This window comes from Triturus cristatus, chromosome 8, assembly GCF_964204655.1.
Source record: "Triturus cristatus chromosome 8, aTriCri1.1, whole genome shotgun sequence".
NCBI lineage: Eukaryota > Metazoa > Chordata > Amphibia > Caudata > Salamandridae > Triturus > Triturus cristatus.
The window spans coordinates 1,426,931,277-1,426,941,297 of record NC_140591.1 but is presented as its reverse complement, the minus strand read 5'-3'; the positions used below and the strand labels follow the sequence as shown (position 1 = coordinate 1,426,941,297).

Sequence of the window (10,021 nt, the reverse complement as noted above, 5' to 3'; positions counted from 1 at the left end):
GCGGAAAAAACAATCTTAGGATGGAGTGGATGCCCATGCGCACTGTTGTCCAGAGGAGGAGTCACCTATCTCGTGACCAAAAGGCTTCTTCCGAAGACAACAACAACCTGCAATCATCCGGGCCCAACACCAGATGGCGATCTTATCCTAAGTGTGTGATCTGCAGCTCATATGCCTCGAACATATATTTTCCCTAAAAAAATGACATCCCACATTTACCAAGAGTTGACACAAGGTAAGGCAAGCAACGTTGCTACACTGTGTTGTGTGAACTGCAGACAGCAGAACTGCACTGTAGCTACAAAAATGTTGTACAGTTCTGCACTTTCCCTGCAATGGTGCACTGTCCGCAGCCATGCAGCAACACAGGCACTGTTGTGCCTTAATGCAAGGGTGTCTGCAATGTGGTCAGACTACTTTTTTATGCATGAATGGGTTCCTATGGTTTAAGGAAATTTCCTCTTCATATATGTGCTGCAGAATAAAGTACAGATGCACAGAGGAAGAAACAAGGAGAAATAAAAAAACAAAACATTTTTTACACCATCCTCAGGGAGGTGCACGATTTTGTTACAAATCTAGATCTACAATCCTTTGTATGGGAAACATCCTTTACCACGAAACCATTACAACGCGGTATGGTTATATCGTGGTTTTAACAGCGAAAGTCGTTACACCGACTTGCACTGGAGAGCGCTCTAGACTAAGGAATAGTGTGAATTACTATTCCAACACCTTCCCTACTGTACGTAGACTGGAGTTGGAATAGTAATTCACACTATTCCTAAATCCAGCGCCCTCCAACGCAAGTCAATGTAACGACTTGCGTTGTCAAAACCGTGATGTAACATACCGCGCTGTGATGGTACGCGTTGTATCATCATACATCCCCTTTGTATATATGGATTTGTGTCAAAACCCATGAGAAGATGCACCGCCCATGGCATGCCCCCTTGTCGCAAAGGAACTCAAGGCAGTATTTTACACTACATTCAATTACAAACCAGCACAAATCTCCATTTGCGTCAGTTTGTAAATACAAACCTGGATTTTGTCTCAGGCTTCCACAGGTCTGGTTACTTCTATGCAGACCCAAAGCAAAATCCAGGTTAGAAATCTTTGTAAATCTCGGCCTATACACATAAACACACAATAACGTCATAAAATTAATATTTATAAAGCAGTTAAGTAAATGTACAATTAAAATCACAACATTAAAAGGTACCATTTAAAAAGATGATCTCAACATACAAAAAAAGACAAATACAGTGACCATCTATAGCGCTGGACTTGCTCCAAGACTAGCAGGAGTACATCTACACCAGTATGGACATCGTTAACGATGGAGTAACTATAGACGTGTAGTGTGTGAATAGCTCTTACAATAACTTTTGTTGGTATGTTTTTGTATTAGCATGACCTTCCATAAACCCCTCCTTAAATTTTCCTCCCAGGTAGGAGCGAGTATTGCCCATTTCCCATCCACTCCCAATTATCCTTCCCACATTTGCTACTAAAACAAATACTCATGAAACAATAGGAGAGGTAGAAGTCTTCACCCCAGTTTGTTAGTAGCATTTTGTAGTATGCGAGGAGCAACACTGGCATACCAATTCAAACATGAAAAGGCACCATCACCCCCTTTATTTCTGACAAATTCGGGCTCTTGGGTGTTTAATCTCAAAATAGGCACACCCAATCTCCATTGATAGAGCCATTCTGCAGATAGAGATCAATGTTGTGAAATTCAATGTCATGTCAATACATCAACATTGAGAGTCCTAACAGCTTCCCCTTTTCATATCAAGTATTATTTTTTGGTCAGCATCACATATTGAAGCCTTTATTTTGGCAATAAGGTTTCCCTCCCTCAAACCTCTTTATACCTCAGGAGATTTTGATTGGTTTTCAGAGTCGAGGCAGTTCCGAGGGTCAACTGCAAAAGGTGTCTTAACTTCGACCAATATTCTGTCTCTCGAGCATAACCCCATTTTCGCCTAACTGGACGAGGAATGACATTGCAACACCACTCGAACACCAGGACGGCACTCTTAAAAACAGTCTACATTCAATCTGAAATGCCAACTTTGTTCCTCTGAATTTTGTTGAAAAAACACAATTTTTACTTGAATGAATGGGCAATACACATGGTCTGGAAACAAACATCATAGCCAATAACAGTATTTGGTGGGTGGAGTGAAGTTGGGATTGCTCTCAACTATGATGGAGCAGGGTTTTGCGAAATTAAACCTGCTCGGATCAAACTTCTCATTGTGAGGATTATTAACAAAATGGTGTGAAAATAAACTGTGCAAAACTAAAAAGGGGAGATGAAATTGAGCAAATGCGTGCTGGAAAGAAATCAGCATTTCCAGTGCTCTTATAATAGGTCTCAAATGTGAATGATTTATGCAGACACAACAACCAAAGAAAATAATGATAGAAGCAATAAGTTTAAAAGAGACATGGTATTTTCCTTTTCACCGTTTAAAAATAATGTACATAACGTGAAGAGAAATGCAAAACATTTATAGAAGCATCAATAGTGGAGTTTTCTAAAGTGACAATGATAATCACATGTATTTGTTTTCCCTAGAGCACGTTTTACTGTTCTGCAGAGAATGCCTCAAGAGTCTTTTTAGGTTTAATTTGCTTTGTAAAACATAGGCTGCAAAGAAATGTATTTTGTCTTTTGTGAGTTCCTAATGGCCAAGGCTGTGCGGAGGAAGTAATGAACGTTATTAATGGAATCTCATTGCCGACCGGAGTATGTGGACGCTTGTGCTAGGAGTTTGATACATTAGCGAGTTGGAGAAATGTGCAAGCCGCGGAAGAGATTATCGGAGTTTCATCTGCTGAAGGACAATGATGAAAGTTCTCTAAAGATAAAGGAACTGTTGAAAAGCTAGGTACACAGGAAATGGAGTGTCCAGACACCCCCTGGTCTAGTCCAATGGGATTTGAGGATTTTTTGTGTATTGATACAGGGTTGGACCTTTAGTGAATTAGGGTATAATTACTAGTGTTAGAATCTATAGTTAGGCTTGAGGTGAGACTGACTTTGCGAGAGGAGAGAGCTGTGTTGCTGTTTCCTAAATTAACTGGTTGTCTGTTCTGCTGTTCCCGACTCTCTTTGCTCCTCATACCTTCTTGAAGGTGCCCCAGCTTACTTTTCCGGCCAGAGAGTAGCTTTCAAACTCCTAGCATTTTGTGCTATAGGTTCGTATATTCTAAATTTGCATTAATCATATTTTGCAAATGTTCTTTACTGTTTTGTGTCTTCTCCTATCCACTCATGACACGGTTTTGAGATTATATTATGAATTATTATATTGTTGTTTCTCTTGTGTGATGATGTAGGATTCGAGCTGTATTGTACTTAATGAGCATTCACATTAATATAGATAAAGGTATATTGATAAGTAATCAGTGTCTTTATTAATGTCGATTTTGGTTATATTGAATGAATTATTGCTTTATTTAGGTCCTCATTGTTAGAATTCTGTCCACTCTTTGCCAATCCCTGTCAAATATACAAAATTCATCGGCGGGAGAGAGGACCATTATAAATAATGGAAATTTGGTAACTTGTTTTAAACTCATGCAGCGTGAAAGGGACTGTTGTGTGTTAATTTGGGTCCTGATGGTAACATTTGGCAAAAGCTCCTTCCAGCGCATCAACTGTCAAGTAAAACCATGGACTTTATTTCCAAATCCAACATGAACAAAACCTAACCAAGGTCCCACATCAATTTCTTCTTACAATATTCACAATTTCCCACACATCTTGAAGTACTGGTGAGCATCAGAAAGCTCCTTTTCACACTTCAACTGCAGGCGATGGCACGCTATAAGTGATTGTAGTACAAATGTATGGTAGGTTGGCAAGACCGATGCCACACCACATTTATGATGCCTTAAATAACTGTGTAGATCAGGTAGTCCATTGGCAAGAACGACAGACTCCTTATTGGACAGCTCCTCATTCTGAAAAAAAGAAGAGAATAAGTGTCAACAATAACAAATACAGCTTCATCACATACCCAAGTTAACTCAAAAAGCTTAGCGCTGAGAACTTATCCACATAAGGTGCAGAAAATGTCGCTTGTGATTGACAGAAAGCATACTACCAAACCTGCAAAGATGTTAACATTTCAAACACATCCATATCAGTGCACACATATAGGGCTAACATTAGAATAATGAATGCTCCAGATAAAGGCTCACACAGAACAATGTACCCACTCGTAACGGTAACTCGTGCTAGCTCCTAGTCACATTTATTCATAGTACAGACCACCGCCGTCAGGTTAATGTTCAATTACGTACAGGTAATCTGCATTACTTTTAGTTCCATTTGTCCACATCTCATTCATTAATGAGGTGATCCACCTCCCAAAACCAGAAATGCTTGCAAGTGTTTCTCCCTCACGGGAAATATCTAATAAGGGTACTTCATGCTCAGCATTCCTCCTGGAACTCTAAGCTCCCTCCAAAACTACTGAAGGTCTAGCATTCCGGGAGGGATGGAATGAATGGGACAGGGACAAACCTCACCAGGATTAGTGAAGTGAAGATTACCAGTAATTGAAAAAAATACCTTAACATCCTTTATGTCCTAGTCTCATTCTTTCCTAATCAGGAGTACCAAAGCAGCCACAAGACCTTCAGATCATAATTGTAAAGAAAACCAGAAATGCTGCCAAAATTCACACAGGTGAATGAAAAACAAAATAAAAGAAATCTAGAACAAAGCCAAATCCAAGACCACAAGCCCAAAATTCTTATGTGCATGCAAAAGATTTTGACGTCAATAACGGCGCAAACTTATTCAGAGCTGCCCATGTAGCTGCACCACATATCTCAGCAACGCAACCTACCAACCCCCCGCCTCAGCCCAAGGAGAAGAAAGACTTCTAGCAGAGCGGCCCTGAATCCTTCTCGGGAAAGGTGGGATGATTGGGGGTAGGAGGAGGGTACCAGAGGCAGAATAAGCCAGGGAAACAGCTTTCTTGATCCACCTGCTAATGGAAACTACATATGCCTTTTTCCCATGTTAGAGAAAGCAATAGTAACATAAAATATAGTAAGATTTACGAAAAGGCTTTGTCCTGGCTAAATAGACCTCCAGCGTCCGCTTCACATCCAGAAGGTGCCAACCAACTTCATGAGAAGGCTCATACAAATCAATAAGAGCTATGAGAACAACCTCCTGATAACTAAGATAGGTAGATGCAATTTTGGAACAAAGGATGGATCTGGTCGAAGGACCATCCTGTCATCAAAAAAAGTAAGGAAAAGTTCCCTGGTTATAAAAACTGAAAACTGCCCAATTAGTGTAGCAGATGTAATTGCCAGTAAAAAAAAATAAAACACTTCCAGGGTGCCAAACTTAATACCTGTATGGTCGAGAGGCTCAAAAGGATCAGACGTCAAAGCCCTTAAAACCAAAGGTAAATCCAACAGGGGAAACAAATGCTTGACCATGGGCCTAGAATGAGGACAGAACTTTCAAACAGGATGCCAAATCACCTGAATCACTTAAGTTCCGCCATGGATCTCTAAAGGCCTTGATGGCCGCCCATTGGGCCCTCAACGTAGAAACGAACAACCATCCGATAGAAACTGCAACACATCAGGCAGAGGGTAAGTCACAGGAGAAACATGCTCTGCACAGCATTTTTAGAAATGTGCCCAATGGCGCCCATATGAATGTAAAGTCGAAGGGCATCAGGAATTCAGAACAGCAACTGCCAAATGAAAGCTAGTCCCTCATGCTGTCAACCCCATCTCTCAACTTTCAAACCGACAGTTGCAGCCTCTAGGGGAGATAATTCTGTCCAAGAACCCGAGAGGAGAAGGATGAAGAAGACGCAACCAAGAATCCTGAAGAGCCAGCGATTTGTGGATTGAAAACCATGAATTCCTGGGCCAAAAAAGAACCACCATTATCAAAACCCTGTCCTCCTGCAGAAGTTAGGGAACCAGGGTAAAGGGGGTGGAACGCATAAAGTAGGTTGTTCGGCCATGAGACTGTGACAGCATCCAATCCTCATGCTCCCTGCAGAGGAGTCCTCGTGCAAATCCTTTACTGGGCATTTATGTGTGGGGCAGAATGCATTGGGGTGGGGTGGGGTAGATTGATGGAGAGGGTGGATTGGAGTGGTGTAGATTGGATTGGGGTGAATTGTTTTGGATTGGAGCTAGGCAGATTGTTGTGGAATGGAGAGGGGCAGAGTAGAGTGGGGCAGTTTGTTTTGGAATGAAGAGGGACAGATTGTTTTGGAATGGAGAGGAGCACAATAGAGTTGGGCAGATTGAGTGGGGCAGAGTGTTTTGGATTAGAGTGGGAAAGGTTGGTGGGGGCAGAGTTAAGTGGGGGCAGAACAGAATGGGGCAGATTATTTTGGAATGGAAAGGGGCAGGGTAGAGTGGGGCAGATTAAAGTGTGGCAGTTTTGGTTTTTTTTAGATTAGAGTGGGGCAGATTGGATTGAAGTGGGGCAGGTTGTTTTGGATTTGGATGGGGCAGATTGTTTAGAATTACAGTGGGGCAGATTAGAGTAGAGTGGGGCAGACTGATTGGAGTGGGCAGACTGATTTGGATAAAATGTTTTGGATTAGGGTGGGGCACAGAGTACAGTGGGGCAGATTCTTTTGGACTGGAGTGGGGCGGACTGTTTTGGATTGGAGCAGATTGTTTTGGATTAGGGTAGGGCAGATTAGAGTAGAATCGGTTAGATTGCTTTGGATTGCAGTGGGCAGAGTGGAGCAGATTGTTTTGGATTCAAGGGGGGCAGATGGTTTTGGATTGGAGTGGGGCAGATTGCTTTGGATTGAAGTGGGGCAGATTGCTTTGGATTGGAGCAAATTGGAGTGGGATAGATTGGAGTGGGGTGATTTGGAGAATCGAAGTGTGGTGGATTGCATTTGGGTAAGTGAATTGGAGTGGAGGGGTCTGGGGTGGATTGGAGTGGGGTATAGTGAGGTGGGGTGGATTTGGTTGGGAGTGGAGCGGATTAGAGTATATTGCACGATTATATGTTAAAGCATCATTTCAGAAATTACACATAAGAAACAATGACGCTTAGCAATAAAATTTATCATCTTTTGAAAAGAACACCCACAAGCAAAAACAAAAGAAAACATGAGCGCAGTGAGACTCAGCAAAATAAAAGAAAACATGAGCGCAGTGAGACTCAGCAAAATAAAAGAAAGTGAACTATAAAAAATAAATCTTTGCTATTTTGTTCGTCGTGCTGGGTACGTTTTTGCCAGTCACATTCCTTCTATTTACAGGGCACTAAAAGTTAAAGAGAACAAAATGGTACCTTTGGAGCTCGGACAGGCACTGATTACATTGAATCAATCAAAGTGCCAGCTCCGTGCGCCACAGAGAGCAACAGCGAGAGTAACGGAAATGAGGTTAGGTCTTCCATGACGAATTACAAGGCGGTAAAGAAGAGTGCCACGCAAGCCGACAAATGGTAAACAATGTGGCCTACAAGCACTTTTTAGGTCTTGGCTAGCGTAGGCTGCGCAGACATGCACAGTCTCGCTGGCGAGATTTAACGTTTTAGGGTAGATTTCGAGTGGGCTTTAAGCCCCGCCCCTCTTTTCCATTGGCTGGCGTCACCGTTTATGCTAAACGGTGGCGAGCCATTGGAAAAGAGCATCTAGTGACGTACACTTCTCTCTTTTAGAGCCGTCCCAGTTGGACTGGCTCGGTTCCTTTACGTCTGTGGTAAAAGCTTTTCTTATCTTTAGTGGGCCATGTGTTTCAAACATATGGCCTCAAAGACAAGAAAGCTTTGCGAAGGAGACCGTGCCTTAGCTCAGCCAGGCGTGGCGAGACTCCACCCCCTCTGCCATGCCATTCCCGCACACGCGTTCGCGGCTCCTGACGTGCTCTCCGAGGGAGCCTTGTTTTTCTTCAGCAACTACGTCCTCAAACTTCACAGCAGCACCCCCAGGTGGGGCAGGAGACTCGGCATCCATATTCAACACAATAAACGTAAACGCATCGTATCATGTTGCTTCCATTCTGGCAAACACTGTCCGGCAGCCCGAGGCCATGTCCGCAGCTCCGGACACGGGCTGCCGGCTCTTATCTGGCTGGTTCCCCTTATGCGCTTCTGAGATACTTTTCAACCTCTTCTGCGAAACTCTACAGAATCGTTAAGAGTGCTCCGGAACTATGCTCCTCCTGGAGCCTTACGTAACCTTCCCAGCACAGGTGTCCCAGGGGTCTTGGTAACACCAACAGCATCCCATCCTTTCCACTTGGGTGCGTCATCAGTCTGCGACCGGCGGAGGAGAGCAAGATGGCGGCGGAAAGGATAAGATGCTGTTGGTGTTACCAAGACCCTGGGACACCTAGGGCTGTATAACTCAAATATCTGATGTATACATACATATTCATCAAATTCTCTGTGTAGTTGTTTATTTAGTAAACCAAGTTAGTCTACTCCAGAGAAACGGTTATGGGGGGCCATAGCATAAAGTCACCACGTGTAGATAGAGTATCCCCGGTGCCTGCTTAAAAAAAGAGGGCGATTTGGCGGGATCTTGTGGCTCACTGATCTCACTAGTGATGCTAGAAACATGCAATTCACTGGCTGAGGTTGAATTCGGAAGTGGCCCAGAATCCTACTATAGTAATTGTTGACTTGGCTTGATCCCATCAAATTTACGGACAAATGTAAAAATCCTGCCATTACGATAATTATGATCATCATCTCCTTTCAGTTTTCTCATGTTTTTCTTCTTTATTTACAATTGGTGTGAAGTCAAAACCTCCTTCAAGATGGCGTAGTTCTCATCAGTTACTTCCTCTAGATTGAGACTTTTAATCCCATCCTCAATCTTTTATATTTCCAAAAGTAAACGCTCTCTCTTTCTCATGGCATGTTTAATTAGTATATTCATCATTCCAAAAGGTGGAGTGAGATGCCATCATTCTTAAAAGATACATAGATTTGAAACGGGTCCCTAGGGGCCTAACAAGACATATTTCCATCCTGCGAGGATCTAGACAGTGATTTATTGAATGAGTGGGAAAATCTCATACTCATCATCATCTCTTGGAATGATGAATATACGAATTGAACATGCCGAGAGAAAGAGAGTTTACTTTTGGAAAAAGAAAAGATCGAGGATGAGATTAAAAGTCTGGTGCATGTCCTGTACATGACTCACAACATACTAAAGAGTAGTTTTTAAACGTGCAATGGAGGTCACTGACCTGAACCGGAGTTGGCTGCAGATGTAGGTCTACTTCTGATGAGATCTAAAAGACAGACTGCCATGTAAACGTGCCTATAGTACTGGCCAAAAAACAAATTACGATGTGTTTGAAATCTGATGTATCCCCGCATTTGAGGTGGTATTTGGACTTCGGTAAATGGGTACAGGCAGAGATGAGGGCATTGACCAAACGGTCCAGAAGTTCGAAACAAATACAAAGATGTGTGGAATGAGATTTGTAATTAGTCAAACAAAAAGAGTGATGACACCAAACCACCCTAGGTAGCCCAGGCAAGGAAAGAGAATCGAATAAACTGGAAATCACAGAGGGTCGAAATATAGTGGAAAGCAACTGAAATGATAGTGTTATCATATGTTAATAACAATGTAAGTAAGAAAAAAACAAAAAAACAATTAGGCCGCAAGAACAACTGGGTAACGCTGTATATTGCAGGTTGGGGGGAGAGGGCATTGATTATAGTCCTTGTAAACAGCAAATAACCCTGTCTGCCAAAGTCCTGAAACAATGTTGGAATATGATATCGAAAGGTATGAGCCAACAGCCACTAGAAACTAAGAATCTATCTGTTGCCGGTGCGTACTGCTATTTATGTGTTATGTTTGCCAAAATCATAAAATACATTTTTTTTTGTTATGCAGCTTTGAGATGGTTTCGATGTTTTTTTTCATGTGGTGTAGACAGGGTATCGTTAAGTATGGCCCTTTCATAATCTGTGAAGGGAGAGTTGACAAAAAAGTCACGGGTCTCCATTTCT

At 42.4% G+C, this 10,021-nt stretch overlaps 1 protein-coding gene across 1 annotated transcript in view; it reads right to left on the bottom strand.

Annotated features, from left to right (window-relative positions):
• Positions 1-1,158: 1,158 nt before the first annotated feature.
• CREBZF (CREB/ATF bZIP transcription factor) overlaps positions 1,159-10,021 on the bottom strand; it is a 103,204-nt gene continuing 94,341 nt past the window's right edge. Inside the window, exon 5 of the transcript XR_014967932.1 lies at positions 1,159-3,987. The gene's annotated coding sequence lies outside the window, so the exon portion shown is untranslated. The remainder of the gene's footprint in view (positions 3,988-10,021) is intronic.